Source organism: Mus musculus, chromosome 1 (genome assembly GCF_000001635.26).
Source record: "Mus musculus strain C57BL/6J chromosome 1, GRCm38.p6 C57BL/6J".
Classification (NCBI taxonomy): domain Eukaryota; kingdom Metazoa; phylum Chordata; class Mammalia; order Rodentia; family Muridae; genus Mus; species Mus musculus.
Genome location: NC_000067.6, coordinates 158,548,045 through 158,566,512, shown reverse-complemented (window position 1 = coordinate 158,566,512; position 18,468 = coordinate 158,548,045). Strand labels below are relative to the sequence as shown.

Genomic DNA, 18,468 nt, shown 5'->3' with positions numbered 1-18,468 from the left:
CCATAGCCACACCACCTTCTTCTTCTCTCCATCCCTCACAGTCTGTACCGTTGCCTCTGTCAAGGTTTCTATCATTTTAAAATTATTTCACAGTATCAAATAGAGCGGTCCTTCCAATATTTGTGCTGAATAGCTTTATGTCAACTTGATAAAAGCTAGAGAGGTTGCAGCTTCAATTGAGAAAAATGCCTCCATAAGATTGGACTGCAGGGCAGCCTGTAGAAGATTTTCTTACCTAGTGATTGATGGAGGACCACCCAGCCTATTGTGGGTAAAGCCACCCCTTGGCTGGTAGTCTCAGATTCTACAAGAAAGCAGACTGAGCAAGCCAGGAAATCAAACAAGTAAACAGCACCCTTCCATGGCCTCTGCATCAGCTTGTGCTCCTATGTTCCAGCCTGTTTGATTTCCTGTCTTGACTTTTTCATCTGGTGGAATATGGTGTGGAGGGTTGAGACAAGTAAACCCTTTCCTTCCCATGTTGCTTTTGGTCATGGTGCTTCGCCACAGCAAGAGAAACCTTAAGCAGAACAACGTTCAAGACCCTTCTCTCATGATCTTGTCTCTCCCTTTCATTTATATCATCACATGCTCAGTTGCCAATACTGGAAACTCACTGTTGGTTTTGAGCTCAAGAATCTCAATATCCAACCCTCATCATTTACCTTCTTGCCTCATTTCTGATGCCCAACAATATTCTAGTGCCATGAGATAGAAAGTCCATACATCCTCCACTTCCCTTTTCATAAGTGAAGATTAAGTTCTGTCATTAGTTACTAACCAACTCCCTTTCATGTTGCCCTCAGTCTCCACATCCTTGTCCTGTTTCCACTTCAGTTTCTGCAATACTTCAACACTGGTTAAATCCAATGATCATGTGGCTCCATTTCTGTGTTACACAAGGAACAGCAGCTAACAACCATACTGTTGATCTCATTATAAATCCCTGACTACTACCTTCAGTGTGCACTGAATACTTCCCATTGATTAAGTTACATTTCTTTTGTCCATTCTTCCTCCTTTCCTGTAGACCATTATTTAGTACCTTCTTTCTCCTTGAACCTCTGACACCTGCCCCTTTTGGCTTCAGCTAATGTCTTCCCTCTATACAACTGAGAGAAAAAAAAAAAGGCAATCAGATTTAAAGCTTCCTTCATCACACTCACCCATTGCCAGTTCTGTGACTATGGCTTAGCCTCTTGATGATAATGAGGCATGGAAAATTCATGTTCTTGTCTGCAAGGTATAACAGCTCACCCTTGGCATCTTACAGGCAATGGACTATAAGGCAGAAGCCCTGCATGGAACTTATAATCCAAAAAAAAGAGAACACCACAGACCTTTCACTTCATATGTACCCCTGATATAGTTGAATGAAGTATGGATAAATAAATTTCAAATCATTAAGAATCTTAGGTTTAATTTTAATTCAACGTTTTGCAGTAGTTTTCATTCTATATTTTATGTGTGAACATGAATATGTTTTACATAAATTATTTTATTTAAAGATAGAGGAAAGAGTTACCATATCTCTGCCTGTGTATGGCTCAATTGTCTCCTCTAAAATAGCACCTATATCATCAACTGCACACAGTGAAATGATTTCTTTCGAAGATGTGTACCTAGCTTCTTATAACCCTAGGATAAATAAATTTTAGCTATTATCATTCATAAATTAACATGAATGGCAGTTCTAATTGTTAAAATGAAAATTCTAATCTTTGTATTGTATACATAGTACGTTCATATGTCTCTGTATGTCTCTCTCTCTCTCTCTCTCTCAGTGTGTGTGTGTGTGTGTGTGTGTGTGTGTGTGTGTGTATGTGTGTGTGATAACGGACATACATATGTCACAACACTAATGTAGACATGAGAGGATAACCTCAGGAGTTGTTCTTCACCTTCCACCTTGTTTGAGATAAGGTACCTCTTGCTCACACATTCACTGCTGGATATACAAGGATAGTTGGCCTGGAAGCTTCTGGAGAGTTCTCTGTCTCTAACTTCTTCTCCCCGTAGAAGAACTAGATAGATCACAGATACCTGGACTATGCCTCAGAATTTTGTGCGGGTTCTGAGGATATGAGCTCAGATCCTCAAACTGGTACAACAAGCACTTTGCCCACTAAGTTGCCTCCCACCCCTTAAAATGGGGTTTTATCTGAGGACATTTCAGAGGTATATAACATGATTTTGAAAAAGCAACAATGGAAAATATGTACTTTACTCCTTAGATTTGAGGATTCTAGGCTACAACTTTGATTAATCCCCCAAAACTAGCAATAAACAACAACAAAATATACATGTATACACAAACAAAATCTACACTTGGCTTCTGTTTTTCTCCAAAGCAAGTGGAAGAATATAGGAATTGGACTCAAACAACACAGAAGACATGACTACTTTAATTCTTAGCACCTGCCTTAGGGGGAGCAATTCTGCATGTCCTTTGAGTTAAGAAGCATCATAGAAAGTAGGTGCAGAGTTCATGTGTCCTCAGATGGGAAAAGCTGGCCTTGATTTGAAGTTCTACTGAATATTTTAGGATTCAGGATTATTTAAGGCAAAATGAGAGAGAAAAATCTTGAATGAGTCAGAAGAGGCTCATAATAGTCGCTGCTATTTATTGAACACTTATCATGTGCCAGGCAAGTACCACACTGAGACATCCATGTAAATCTCATAGCCAACTACAGAGACCTCAGCTATGTAGCCAATATTCCCATGCTGCATAAGTAACCTTACCATAATTAGGTAAGGTTCAGGCAGTTGCTTAAGGTTGTATAGCTGATAAGGTGCAGAGATGAAGGTGTCATGTGGTCTGCTTCCTGTCATGGCTTCTTCTGTTCTTCTCACTGCCATGGGATGAGAACTATGGGGCAGGGGGAATGTATAAATACAGCCCTGGGTCTAAATACAGGAACACTGGATAACCACTGGCTTGGCTCTCTATGTGGAGATCATTTATTGGAGACAAAGTTATCTACAGTATATGGGAAGCCTACCCTTTTTTTGGTCTGTGATTTTTAGGCCAAGTTCATATAGCACACATAGTATTAAATTCACTCATTTCTCTCTGTTTTGAAATCTTCTGCCATTAAATATCCTTTATCTCTACATAACTCAGAAGTGACACTTAGCAAAACAATTCCCAAACTTAGGGTACATCGGTCTTACCCGCTGTGTGACTATAATGACTAGAATTTTTTGGGTTCATTCATTCCATGCATCTAGGGTTGGGCTGAATATAAATAGTTTTGGAACATAAAGCCAATAATAATGAAGCAAAACTTCAGAGAATTACTGACCTATCAGCCAAACAAACCATTAGAGACAAATTTGGTATTTTATAAAATATGACTGCCATTAATGCAGAAATTGTAATGCATCCTAAGAAGTCAATGAGACCCATTTATAGAATTATGAATGGTATTGAGGAACACAGCATATTGAGTTCTTTATTGATGAACTATGCTATCCCCACATATTGCTATCATATGTGATGTAGATTTATTTTTTGTAAACTCTGTCTGTCATTTTGATATCTGTAGATCAACAGTCCCATCAACACAGTCTGTCTTAGTCATGTTCTATTGCTGTGAAGAGACACCAAGACCATGGCAACTCTTAATAAGAAAAGCATTTAACTGAGGCTTGCTTGTAGTTTCAGAGGTCCATTATCAGCATGGCAGGAAGCATGGTATCATGCAGGCAGACATGGTGCTGGAATATTGGCGAGTTCTACAACCAGATCTTGAACCTGCTTGCAGAAGCAGAAGGAAGGAGAGAGACACTGGGCTTGGCGTGAGTGAGCATTTGAAAACCCAAAGTCTAACCCCAGTGAAACACTTTCTCCAAGAAGGTCACACCTCCTAATCCCTGTCAAATAGCACAACTATCTAATGACCAAACATTCAAACGATGCTACAGGGGCCATTCTTATTAGAATGTAATATTCATGTAATATTACACAAAATTGGTGTTCCACATGCACAAGCACAGATGTCTAACAATGCATAGTCATGGAACTTATATTGTACAGCTGCAACATTTCTTGAGACATTTGGAAACCAGATAACTGGTGGGCCTGAGAATTGCTGTGCTGCAGATAAAAAAGCACTAATGCAGAGCATAGCCAGCTGAGAGCTGAGAAACTCCCATGAGGCCTACAGTCATTCAGACAAGCTACCCCTAAAAGGTCTCACTATAGCTCCTGTGTTGTCTGGGGCTCTGGAGTCAGACAATATCTATTCAAGTCCAAGGCCTAGATTGGAGTACCTTACCAGCCACTGTTTTTGAGCCACAAAAAACAGATACAAGTAAGATACTTAACACTTCCAGGCCTCTCCCTTTTTTGTGCAAAGATGGTAAGGGTCAAAACCCATTTCTTTAGGGACTGTAAGAAGATTAAATAAATAGAATTTCAGGACAATAACTGAAGTAGCATTGTCAATTTCTGAATGAAAATTTGCTCCCTCCTTTTCTCTGTGCATTCTACATCTAGAGGCTCGATGGGTGTGCACTCTGGGTTAATGCAACCAGGGTCTCGAGTTCAATTTTCTTGAAAGCTTGTTAGTCTCACTTTCTCTATACAGCCTGCCATGTGTCCCTGACATCCAACTTTAATCACAAATGAACAAGATAAGAACTTGGCAATGGATCTGCATAAATTCACCGCCATACAAGTAAAATGGTTCAACATCTACCCGTGGCAGAATGTGACCTCCTAGTACAAGGGAGGCCACAGACCTGGGGCTTCCAACTCCGCCACAGATGCACATTGAATTCCTGTGGGAAGTTAGAGAAGAGGACTCACTCAGAAGAAGGGAGAAGAATGTGAGGGAGCAGAATGTACAGTGGGAGGCACAGATCACTGGACTCCTGTGATTAATAAAGTAAATAATCCAGAGAGGAATAAAATATATCTCAAGGAACACAATTTATATTTCACTGTTTTCCAAAAGCCCTCCCCTATCTACTAATTTATTTCAATTTAACATATATTTAGCAAGTTTGGCTTTTAATTGAACCTCTCATCCATTTATTCATTTATTTATTTACTTGGAAATATTAATTAACCAGTTGCCATGTTTAAAAAAAAACACTTTGTTAAACACTGTCAAGGGACATTGAAATGAATAATAGACATTCTTTGCCATCAAGGACTTCATTAATGTACTAAATCATTCCCCAAGCATCTATTATACACCTCTGATGAGCCACCACTGTGGAGAGCTCTGGGACACAGATAAAAGGCTGGGTCCTTGTCCTGGAGCATTGTTGGATGGGATGAAGTTGATAAGTCAATAGACCATGGCCTTTAGTTTGTCAGTTCCTATGACTGAACAAGGAAAAGCCACGATTTATTGCATATAAGCTAATAATCATTGAACAAGTGCTTTACACTTATTATACTAGCTCTCATTAAGAACCATGGAGAACAATTAATGTATAAGTCCCATTTGATATATGGTAAAAGTGAGACTGCGAAAGCTAAATAACATTCACCAAAAACCTGGCAGCTAAAGTGATAGAGCCAGGGCTCTAGTCCCAAATCTTGGAAGCCAGAGCCCTTTCTGTAATGTTTGAGAATTACTACCACCTTGTTCAGAAGAACAGAGATCTGCAAACTGGCAGGGCTAATGAGGTGAGAACACCATCTGGATCCCTGGAAAATATGAGATACTCCCAGTGAAATGGAAGCAAATATGGCTCAGAGGAAGACAAGAGTATATCAAGGTTAAAGGTCATGGAAAAAAAGACTCACACGGGGATGGGGCAGTTTAGATACACTTTGGAGAATGAGCTTAATCTAGGAATTTGTGGTGCAGAGGGAAGAGAAGACTTCTTGCAGAAGGAACAGTGTGGACAGAGGCATGGAACAGATGGCCATGAAGGGACACCAGGAGCAATTAAGGGGAGAGTCATTTGTAATGTAAGGTAGGGGCCATTAAGGAGGTGGGGGGCTGGTAAATCACAGAGGCATATTACCAGAAACTGAATCTCCACTTTTGTGGCGAGTATGGAGTCATGATAGATTCTGAGTAGGGCAGTAGTAGCATCAGCACTTTGCATCTGAGGGAGGAGGACTCACTGATTAGAGCAACTCTGAGATAAAGTAATGGCTGGCGTTGTGCAGCCAAAATGAAAAAGAAGCATGAACATAGTGGTAGCTGTGACTCTTAAAGAGACATTGCCTCCTAAGGCATAGTCTCTCTGTGACTGCTCAAAGCACTAGTTGAGAAAGAAGGGGTAGTTTAAGATGTTCCATGGGTTCAGAGACAAGAGGACCAGGACAATGATTCTGCCACGAATTAAGCCAGTAGTTTCAGAGCATGGTCTTGTGTGGGGCATAGATGTAGAGAGGCGGTAACTAGACAAGCAGGGAAAACAGGAACCAGAAAGGCGGGAGCAGAGGTGGAGTGTCAGGTTGGAAAGAGATACTCTCATAGGAGAGGGCATAGTCATAACACAATATAGTGACTTGTCACGTTATGCTTCCACTTTTCAGACAAGCTCACTGAAGCTGAAAAATACTAAATCACCAAAAATGTATGGAGACTAGAGGTGAGAAAACATCCTTTGCTTGTTTATTCCCTCAGCAAATACATATGCAGCAGGTACTATTGGCTCTGAGTGCCTATGAAACAGAAATAAGAAAGGACAGGGGCAGGAGGGTACTGTTGCAGAGTTTAGTAAACCTTTCTCGTGGCTGAGGAGGGTGCTTGAAAGGACCCTGAGGAATCAAGAAGACCCTTGGGAAAAAGGTAAAGACTCCGGGCTGGGGTGCTACAGAACTTCCTTTCTTTAAATCCATACCCAGGCCACATAGGTTCCTGCATGATGTCACCCTACCCACTGGCCAACATCACCTCTCATTTGTACTTTCTACCATGGTAGTTGACAGTTCCTAGAGGACCTCATGGTCCTTCTCCAGCATCTTCCAGGAGTGGAAAGATCCTGTCATCCCTCCTGGCCTGCCTGGTATTTCTTACCACTGTGCTTTAGCTCAGAAATCTTGGCTCCTGAACTGCGGGTCAGGCACCTCCTCCCTATCTTCTCCCTTTCTATGCACCTCACTGACATTTACAGTGTAAGTCCTTGTGGTGTTTGTTTGTTTGTTTGCTCTAGTGATTCCACTATATTCTTATAGTGGTATAAGTGTTACCCTCTGTGTCTATCCACCATCTGTAGTAAAACTCAGTACACAGTCAAAGCCCTTGGAGGGCCTGGGTAGAGAATAGAGGAAGAAAAGCTAAAATTAATTATTTGAGTGATTATAAATTAAGTGTGATATTAGATTATTTTAAATTGAATATGGGGATGGAGCAAATAGAGGGCTTAGAGTGAATACAGAGGGCTCATTTCTGTAGGATCTGCCTTAGCTCTAGGATGTTCCAGAGCAGAGAAGCAGGAAGACAGCCACTGCAGATGGGGCTTGGGATATGCCAGACAGAGGGAACAGAAGATAAAGGAAACAACGATTTGGGACTGGTTGTAAGTATACCTTAGAGGTGGTTTTTCATGTTGGTTGAAGGAGCAATGGGGTGAGAAAAGAGAAAACAGGCTTGGTGGACATTAAGAAAGAATGTCCAAGTATGGAATTTGGGGAGGATAGAATGGAGCAAACAGACTCTGGGGAGGCTGTGCAGAATTCCAGGGTTTCAGAGTTGAAAGGTGTGCTCTATTTGAAGTTCATATGCCCAGTAGAGCCCAGAATGCAAACTCACTTGGAAAAAAGATCTTGGTGGGTATGATTGAATGAGATATGCTCAGATTGGTGTAAAAGTGAGCCCTAGTCCCATACAAGAACTTGGCACTCTAATGACATAGACATGCAGAGGGAGACAGCCAGCCATGTAAAGATGAAGGCAAGGACTAAAACAAAGAAGCCTCTTGAGGCCAAAGAGTGCCTGGGACCCTAGAAGCAGAAAGTCAGGAGTGACCCTTCTGCCACCACCCTAACCTGGGACTTTCAGCCTCCAAATAACATTTCTGTTGTTTCATGCTACTCATTCTGTTGATACTTGGTCACAGAATCCCGAGACCCAGAGAGCTCACGTGCACAGTAAAGTGTCCTCACTGGAGATATCCTTGGGATGTTACAGCTACAAAGAAGGAAAGGATCAATGGAGAACAGGACCACAGTATATTTTGCAGAGAAAGCATAAGAAATCTAAATTTGATTGGATTGCAATAGAAAACTTCTATTGGTTTGTGGACAATGTGGTGGAGAAATGCAAGACAGACAAAGAGAAAGCTTTACAGGCAGTTACAGTGATTTAACACAGCGGGTGTTGCTGTTCATCAAATATCCAGTATACATAGCTTCAAGGTGTGGGGGTAGAGTTAGGAAGCAGAGCAGAAGGTTTGTGGTTCAAGCATGGGGAGTTTGATTTTTCTGGTGGAAAGTAGTGGAGAATTGGTACTTTTAAAATAGTGGCAGAAGGGAGGACAGCTGAGAAGTAGAGAGAGGAGCCATTGGATGACAAGGCTGTCTGAGGGAAGGAGAAGAGATGAATGAAAAGGGCTGTTCATTTCAGCCTGCTTTTGAGGATGTGGAATGTATTGGGGTGGTGATGAATTCCACCTGAGAATAGGGAAGAGAAAGGAGCCTAGGTAGTCAGGTATCTGGTGGGAGTGAGACGGTGTAAAGGCTTGGTTTACTATTCTGGGGGATTCCAAGGAGCAACATGTTTGAATTAAGAGTTCAGGTTCTGCTATGAGGAGTATGGATTGTTTTCAGGCTGGGTAGCAAGGAGCTAGTGAGAAGCATACAATGAAGAGCCGGACTTATATTGTGGTAAATCAAAGGGGTCTTAAATTATTTTCTTGAAAATAAAAGGAAATAATAATAATAATAATAATAATAATAATAATACAAAGGAATGACTGGAAATGTCATGTGAGCAGAACAATGGAAAACGAAAGAGGACTGAGCGTACACCAAATGCACCAAATGGCCAGTTAAGAACCTCTGCATTGGAGAAGCACCTGAAAAAATATCCAACATCCTTAATCATCAGGGAAATGCAAATCAAAACAACCCTGAGATTCCACCTCACACCAGTCAGAATGGCTAAGATCAAAAATTCAGGTGACAACAGATGCTGGCAAGGATGTGGAGAAAGAGGAACACTCCTCCATTGTTGGTGGGATTGCAAGCTTGTACAACCACTTTGGAAATCAATCTGGTGGTTCCTCAGAAAATTGGACATAGTACTACTGGAAAATCCAGCAATACCTCTCCTGGGCATATATCCAGAAGATGTCCCAACTGGTAAGAAGGACACATGCACCACTATGTTCATAGCAGCCTTATTTATAATAGCCAGAAGCTGGAAAGAACCCAGATGCCCCTCAACAGAAGAATGGATACAGAAAATGTGGTACATTTACACAATGGAGTACTACTCAGCTATTAAAAAGAATGAATTTATGAAATTCCTAGCCAAATGGATGGACCTGGAGGGCATCATCCTGAGTGAGGTAACACAATCACAAAGGAACTCACACAATATGTACTCACTGATAAGTGGATATTAGCCCAAAACTTAGGATACCCAAGATATAAGATACAATTTGCTAAACGCATGAAACTCAAGAAAAATGAAGACCAAAGTGTGGACACTGTGCCCCTTCTTAGAATTGGGAATAAAACACCCATGGAAGGAATTACAGAGACAAAGTTTGGAGCTGTGACGAAAGGATGGACCATCTAGAAACTGCCATATCCAGGGACCCACCCCATAATCAGCTTCCAAACGCTGACACCATTGCATACACTAGCAAGATTTGGCTGAAAGGACCCAGATATAGCTGTCTCTTGTGAGACTATGCCGGGGCTTAGCAAACACAGAAGTGGATGCTCACAGTCAGCTATTGGATGGATCACAGAGCTCCCAATGGAGGAGCTAGAGAAAGTACCCAAGGAGCTAAAGGGGTCTGCAACCCTATAGGTGGAACAACATTATGAACTAACCAGTACCCCCAGAGCTCTGGACTCTAGCTGCATATGTATCAAAAGATGGCCTAGTCGGCCATCACGGGAAAGAGAGGCCCATTGGACACACAAACTTTATATACCCCAGTACAGGGGAATGCCAGGGCCAAAAAATGGGAATGAGTGGGTAGGGAAGTGGGAGGGGGAGGGTATGGGGGAATTTTGGGTTAGCATTGGAAATGTAATTGAGGAAAATACATAATAAAAATATTTAAAAAAATAAATGAACTCATGATAAATAAATAAATAAAAAGAACCTCTGCATTGGCCACACCCTAAGGCTTAGTGGTTAGGATCAGCATGTCTCTGAATTTCTTTAGACACAGAGGAGCCCTCCATGCATTATCTGGGACTTGTGATGAAGTGACACCTGTAGAAAGGGGTAAGAAAAGACAGACAGCAAGATTTCAAAAGCATGGCTTTATTAATGACACTAATTTTCAAAGTAATGAGGCCCTGTGCAGTAAGGGTCAGAGGAAACAGGATGAGCCCTTCCATTAAGTGACTACTTCTTGGCAAGCCTTGAGTCAGGCAGTAGATTTCTAATTTCAGCACACATCCAGATCACCCAAAGCACTGATTAAAATGTAAATCTGGGGCTCCCACCTCGGAAGTTCCAAGTCAGTAGGTCTGAATTGGACTGAGGATCTTGCATTTCTACAAAGTTTAAGGTGCTGCTGATCCTGCGGGTTTGGGGAGGGTATTTTGAGGATCATGGTAATAGTGGTTTTAAGAGCAAGTCACTGGCTACCTGAACTCCCTGGGGGTCTTGGAATATCTGGGAACGCCTGGCTTGGTGTACCCAGAACAGGCATAGGCATGGGCTTGTTTTCATTTCCTTAAGAATTTACGAAGTGTTTGAGAATAGTCAGTCAACTTCAAGCATGGAACCAACTACACATGGAGAGGTGAGTCCCGGGCTTTGAGGAATTCATGATTCATGGGCGAGGGTACAGTGTGCAGAGTTATGCAACATGGACCTATGTATTGGGGGAGGGTACGTGTGGAGTGAGGGGGAAGGAATGGAAAGAGATGGAAATTCCAAGACCAGTGAAGGGAGATTTCCCCAGAGGAGATTCCACTAAAAAACACAGGATTGTCTTACCCAGGGTCTCCAATGGAGAAGAAGACAGTACTGATAATGCCCAGGTGAGCAACATCTACTGATAAAATGGAGGAGAGCATCCCCCTCAAGGGAAGAGCTTCAAAATGAGTAACATGGTTATGTTGGCTAAGGTAATACAACAGGACAGGTGTACTAGGATCTTGGAAGAGCAGAGCCTGGGGTACTGAGGCAGGGCAGCCTGGCAGGAGGCTGGGCTGGGAACAGCATGCATGCCAGACTCAGAATTCAGCCCACCCCACCAGGGAGTCCTAGAGAGTCCCAGGACTCCCTGCTTTATCCCTGCCATTCCCACTGGATTCCCTTCTCTGTCTCACACTGGAGATTTCCTCCTAAAAATCACAGTTGCTAACATCTTGTTATTTTTCATGTAAAAGACAACTAGGAAAACAGAATTCCGTGCCTCGGTCTTGTTGGACTTGCAGCAGATTTCAATCCCTTTTATTTATTTATGGGCCTATTTTTCCCCAATGTTCCCTTTCCCCTGGTATGTTTGTAAACACATTTTTATTCCACCTAATCCTTTTGGCAGCATTAACTCATTCTGTACTCACCGCCCTTATCTTTCCTTTGAAGAATGCTCACAGACATAGTTGAAGCTCACACACACTCTGTTGTTCTCTTCTAAAACTTTACATGTTTGGGGGTTTGAGGATGTTTCTTCATAGATACCATTTTTTTTCTGAAGGCAATGTGCTCATCAGCTCAAATTTTGTTTTCTGCTCTTCACAGCATAGTGTCCCTGTGCAGTGCACAGCTTCTCTCTCTCTCTCTCTCTCTCTCTCTCTCTCTCTCTCTCTCTCTCTCTCTCTCTCTCTCCAGCCTAGAAATATTTGCTCTGACCTTGAACTTGGGCACAGTGGTGGGCAGCATCAGGCCTCTGGCCTAACAAAAGGTGTCAGGTCCCCGTGGCTGTCCCTCACGCACCTCCCACCAGTCTCAATTTCACTCACACAAATGACAGCTGCAGGGACTGCCAGCATTGGATTGTGCTGCTGTACAATGTTCTGGCTGGAGCCTAATCCTTTCTGTCAAGCTGACTGACTGTGAGCGGAGACTTCAGGAAGTCCAGCAATTGTAGGAGCGCAGCCAGAGGCAAGACAGAGAAAGAAACAGCAGCAGAGCCTGTCCTAATGCTTCACGGACACTGTGAGTGCTTTGCCTTTTCTTCACTTTTTTAGCATCCTCCGACAGACACAGGGGCTTATTCTCCCTCCACACCACTGGTGCAGTAGCCAGCAACAAAAAGCAGAGGCTGTAATTGTTCAGAACAGACAGTAACAAGAATGGAAGCATTCAGAAGTGCTAGTCTGCAGTGTTTGGCTTTGATTTTTTTCTCTTGCTCTCCAGTTTAAGTGATGGGGGATGGTACGTATTACTCTGGGGTTACAGAGACAGAGAAACTTTGCTTCTATTAGAACTACCGGAAAGAAAAATCATGGCTTTATAAGGTAGCCAGGGTGCCATCACATTGAGACTGGACTCTTTGGAGGAATATTTAGATGATGGTGCTCTCAAAGGACAGGCTGGAATTCTTTGTGAGATCCTAAAATGCGAAGGCTTAGACTCCTGGCAGGCATGTCCAACCCAGAGCCAGTGAGCTGCATGGCTAAGACCAGCTACAGATACAACCTGATGCAAAATCAGAAACTTACTTAAAATATTGCAAGACTTTTTCATGATCTTCTCTGTAACCTGAATGTGTGGTTCTCAAGCGTGAACTTTCTAGATGACAATGTCGTGCCACACCGTCACAAGGTTGGACATAGCTCATGTTTCTCACGACAAACCCACTGCCATGTGCCGTTATTGTGAGCTTCATTCCCAGGTGCCAAAGGATTGGACACTTATTGCCTCCCAGTGCAAAGCATTCTATTTTGAGATGGTGTTATGATGTTAAGCATTCCTTTTTCTTTTCTTTGAGACAGTGCTGGGATTACAAGTGTGTGTCACTACGCCTGGCTTGCTTTAAATTGTTTCAACTGAAATGTTCCATTCTTGTTTGCCTCAGCCTTCCTTTCTGGGGCAAAGCAGAGAGAGAGAGAAAATCTCATTTTCTCAATACAACACTTGTTTAAATATGTTCCTTTTACTTCTTTAGTCTGAAAAGAAAAATCTCCAAGTGCTTACCTGTAATTAACCAACCTCTGGTAACTCTCACCCATGCCTTACCTCCTCACTGACTCCCTAGCCTTGTGTTATGAAGTCTATGATCTACGACCATACTGGCACCTCCTCAGTGAGATTCATACAAGAGTCCATATCACCACCTCCTCCCTTTCCTGGACATATAGATCCTACTCAGCGTGGGTAACCTGATTTTAGCTGCAATTAGGTAAGGCTCACATGTCTCTAAAGTTGGTCACTTGGGCCAAATAGCAATGAGAACACTTACCAGTCCATTCTGTTCATGTCATCTGGGATTACACACAGACATTTCCTCAGCCACCAGGCACTCAGTATTCTCAGCTGTGACACATGATCATGGTGACTATAGACTCCCAAGCAATTGGCAAGAAGGGTGGTGGTGCTTAGCCTAATAGTATCCTGCTTCTCGGGGAAGATCACATCAATGGCTAGTCAATGGAAGGCAAAGGCCTGATGTCTGGCTCCTTCTGAAACAGTTCTAAAGACCCATTCCAGCTGCAAGCTCCCCCAGGGTACCTGTTATGGCCTCTTCTCTTTCTGCACATTTGAACATCTTTCAGTGCCCAATCTGTGGCTCCTGTTCTTTACTGAGCATGCTCCTGAACTCTTCACAGTAACTGCCCCTATGCAAATCTGTCCCTGCCGGCTTGCCCACCACCTTTCCCCACAGCTCTCTCATCCATCCTCAGACCCTGCTTTTATGCGATGTGAAGAAACAACTCACTGCCTCTTGTAAGTCTTCATCTTCTACTTCAAACCCCGTGAACTTCTTCTGCGAACACCTGTCCATCCTAGGGGAGACTTGACTGTTCTGATTATATCAAAAGAACTCTTTCATGTTCCTCTCTCTCAGGCCAAACATGATCCACATGGCGTGCACAGTCTGTTTCAGGGCAAGAAAATGCCAGGATGAGCAGCTCAGTCCCCACTTCCCTGCACCAGCTCAGCGTGGGTCTCTGCCTTCTTTGCTCTTTCCCCACTGCTGGTCAACCCCCCTCAGCGCTGTTACAACCTCAGCCCCGCTACCCACTCACAGCTCTGTTGTGTGCCTCTCCCCACACCCATCCGAGTTTCCCATGACCTCAGTCCTCAAGGTCATTGCAGCTCAGTGTTCCTTCTCTCTGTCTCCTGCTCTTGTCACTCACGGGGCCCTTTAAGAAGTCAGGCTGATCAAACAGGGACTCTGGGCTAGAACGAGTGCATCCAAAGGCCTGAACAATTGCATTGTGCTTTCATTGTCCCCACTCTGTGGCTTTGTTGCTACCAAGGGGGTTGCCTTGGTGCCTCAGACACTAGCCCAAAGCCAAAGCAAAAGGTGTGCAGTCTCAGCCTCACCTGCTCCCTGCGTCCAGAGCCAAAACTGTTTTACTTAGACATTCGTTCTGTGCCCCATTAGCCCCACTAGATCCCTGCTTTCCACTGAATGGACAAATTTACTTTCAAACCAAAATCTCTAGTCCTAGCTATTTTCTTGTTACACTCTCTCCTGTCTAGGTTATTTTGTGAATGGAAGAAAGGTGGCATTTTCTTGCTGCAGGGGTGACCAGCCACCCCATCTGTTCACATGAACACCCCGATACATTCATAGAATGACAAGTCTGCTGAGGTCAGTGCCCCTGAAGCTGATTCTCAGACTAGCTTTCTTGATCCTCAAAAAAAAAAAAAAAAAAAAAAAAAAAAAAAAAAAAAACTCCTCTTCATGAATGTCTTCCAGGCTTTCCACGTTTATTTTCTGGTTAATTCTCTTCACAACAGTGCACTTACCTGCTAGGCACGAACTAACGAACTAACTGGGAAGGCGCTGGAATTGGTATTAAGTCCAGGTATTAGATTAAGCTGGCTACGCATCAGGAAAGGGTTCTGATCAGTCCATAGTAGAGAAGGGCATTAGAAATGACTACTTTAAACTTTGGTCAAACTATAAACAACATTAGTATGGATCAAAGCAGCCATTTTGGCAACCCAAGCTATATCATACCGGAAAGCTAACACCTGAAGAGATGTTCTAGCTCTCTACAGTTAGAATGAAACAAAAACGGTCTGAAATGGGGGAAGTAGATAGTCCATAGTGTTTCATTTTCTACAGTGTCATTGTGCCATGGGTACCTGACCTTGAAAAAACTCCCCCCTCCCCCATCTCATTTCCTTCTGTGTACACTGATAACCATCTGAACCTCATGGGAAGGTATTGGTGGGACAGTATCTACCTCATAGGATTGTGGACAAATTGAAAAGGTTAAGGCATATAACATGAGCCATAATGGCAGGCACAGAGGCAGCACAGTGGTTGTATTTGCTGTTATCATCACGTCTGCTGTCCTCGTGGCAATAGACTCCTACATTGACTCCTGTACTGATGTTCTTGCCACAATTAATGCTGAAGGCTGAAGCTTTCCACTGTGACGGCTTGGGGGTTGGTTACTACATATATGTAGTGGAGGAACGACAGGGGCATTGGAATACATCCTATGAATGACGTTAGCCTCATAACAGGTGTCAATACCTCTGAGACTGAGCTGTCCTCATACAATGTAGAGGTTGTCAAGCTTTTTCTGTTACGAGCTCCATGATAAATAGGTTTAGCTTTGTAGCTTCTGTAATTCCTGCTGCAACCACATGACTTTGACACTGTAGCAGGGAAGTAGCCCACAGATAATACCCAAACTGTGTTAACAGTAAAACCTTATTTACAAAGAGAGATGGGAGGTCTGATTTGGCCTTAGGCCAGTAGTTAGCCTATCTAAAACCACTCCTGTGACACCATCACCATTAATCTCACAGGAAGCTCTTCACAGCTTCCCATTTCCTACCGGGCACCACCCAGGCTGACTGGAGTCTAACCTCTCTTTCCTTTTTCTCTCCTTGCCTTCATACCTCTCTTTTTGAGAACCCACAGCATGAGTGGACCATCTTCCCTGAAGGAACTGTGCACATTCACTGCCCTACTCCTCAAAAGGGATCCCCATTGCTTACTCTTTCCTTCCTCCCTCTCTTTCTCCTCTTCCCTACCACCAATACCTCCACTCCCCAAAAGGATCCCCTGGCTTCATCCTCCCTTCCTCTCTTTCAGAGGTGGGCACAATGACAGGGTAATTAGAAAGGCATTAATAGTGTCTGAGGACACTGGAGCATTATTGGGGTCCAACAGCTTTGCAAAGAAAAGAAGCGAGTAGTTTCAAGAGGCATTTCCAATATGAATGAATTGGATCTGGTGATTCAAAGTAGGCATGTGAATGAGAAAGTGGATAGGGTAATTGCGGAGGAATATGGAGACTTGTCCCCAACTTTTTCATCTGGAAGAATGCAGGGTAGATGATGCTATTTATAAGGTAAGATGGTGGATAAATGATGCTATTTATATGGGCCAAGATGATGGGAGTTAGAGCAGATATCCATGTGGGAGTAGGCTTCGTGTTCCATTCTGGACAGGTTAATTTTAGATACTTATAGCAACTCCATGAACAGAGATCCAGGAGCAGTTAGAGATGGGGCATAAAAATAAGAATAGGGGTGAGGATTGGAGGCAACATTTTGGAAACAAGCATATGGACTAGAGTCAAGAACTGTGATGTGGGGAGAGCTACTGGGGAAAATAATGTAATCTGTCAATGGAAAGAAGCCAAGGACCCTTTGAAACCTCTGAAGAGAAAGGACATGCAGACAATGTCTGAAAACAGGTGCTTTTCAGATCCTCAAATGTGTAGCCTAGTGTCACTATGGGAATAGAAGGAGGTCAAGGCATATATTCAAATGAATAGAAATGAGGGGAAAACACAATGTAGCGCTAGATATAGTAACAAAGAACCTTCCAAGTGAATTTCTCACTCCCTCAGAGAAACTTGGTTCTGGGTCTAAACCCACACTCTAACTAACCTAAATGTGCTTTTAAGTATCCAAGTGATGTTAATCCTACTTTTGGATCCTAAACTCAGAGATGGTATTTATTCCTTGACAGAACCTAAGAGCTATTTGTTGCTCCCCGTTCTTAAGAAATGTTCTTTGATGTAAGGATCTTACATATTTTATTTTAATCTTATTTATTTAACATTTAGATGCCTGGTATCTATACCAGGTCATCACTGCAAGAACAAGGGAAGGTAGGATAGCTTTCTGATGAAAGAAATCAAATTTCAGGAATAAGATATATAGGCCAGATGGAAATAAGAATTTATACAAACATACACATTCTACTGTCTGTTTGAATGAGGCTAAAATGGTCAAATCCATATGTAAGGAACACTGGCTGTGGCAGTCACTCTTTTGTTAATGCTGCAGGATTAGCATCAAGTCTAAATATGTGAGATGTCCGCAATTACCCAGTTGACACTGCACCAAGGAAGAGGTCTTAAGTATTTAATAGGCTGAAACTCAGGTCAAAGGAAAAAAAAAAAAAGAGTATTCACCCAGTTTTGACTTGTCCTGATCTTTTACAGAATTGAGTTTAAGAAAATGAAATACATTTGCTACTATTTTGACTCCCATGGGGTTATAAGTGTGGTGGAAGAAGAATGCTGTGTGTGACAAGGTGCTTCATTTCGGTGTTTGGGGTTTCTGTTACCTTCTGAATGACTGTGGGCTTAGACATTCAATTTATTCTTATTTAGCAACTTTTTATCCAGCTGTCAGAGGCATTAGATCTCATCACTGCCACTTTCTTTGGAAAACAGTAACCTTCGCCTGGCGATATTTTCCATCCCTTTCAGTGGTAGGAAAAGAGCCAATTAAGCCTCATCCTGCGGAGGTCCAATGGCCAAACACACAAAACAACGCAAACCTAGCAACTCCATTAAAGTTTTGCATCCATAGCCTGTGACACGGGAAAGAGGGAAGAGGATGCCAGTCACACCAGGTCTCCGAAAGTGGGGGTCACTTTCTCTTTTTAAATGAAGGGTACATGTTGTCCCCCGCCTCTGGTGAATTTCTTCTGCTTTCCTACAGAGCAAGTGAAGAAGAGGAAGAGGAGAAAAGAAAAGAAGGGGTTAGCTTGGACCATGATTTTTTGCTGGTAATGGACGAATAATGGCTCATTCCAGGAAGACAGAGAAAATGGGCTAAATTAGAAACCATTTCACAAAGCTGGGCCTCAGTATCAAGTTGAGCCAAACTCAATCCAGCACAGCAATTTCCCACCTCCCAACTGTTTCTGCCTGTGCTCAAAGCTCCAATTATATCAGCCTGAGTACTTCTTGTAAAC

General features: G+C 42.8%; 1 protein-coding gene and 1 long non-coding RNA gene across 5 annotated transcripts in view; one reads left to right on the top strand and one right to left on the bottom strand.

The window, feature by feature from the left end:
- Positions 1-18,468, bottom strand: part of Astn1 (astrotactin 1) — a 329,685-nt gene that overhangs the window by 125,274 nt on the left and 185,943 nt on the right. The gene's annotated exons all lie outside the window — the stretch shown is intronic.
- The window catches only part of Gm37679, a 121,219-nt gene continuing 114,846 nt past the window's right edge, over positions 12,096-18,468 (top strand). The window contains exon 1 of the long non-coding RNA XR_003948083.1: positions 12,096-12,275. This is a non-coding gene — a long non-coding RNA (predicted gene, 37679). The remainder of the gene's footprint in view (positions 12,276-18,468) is intronic.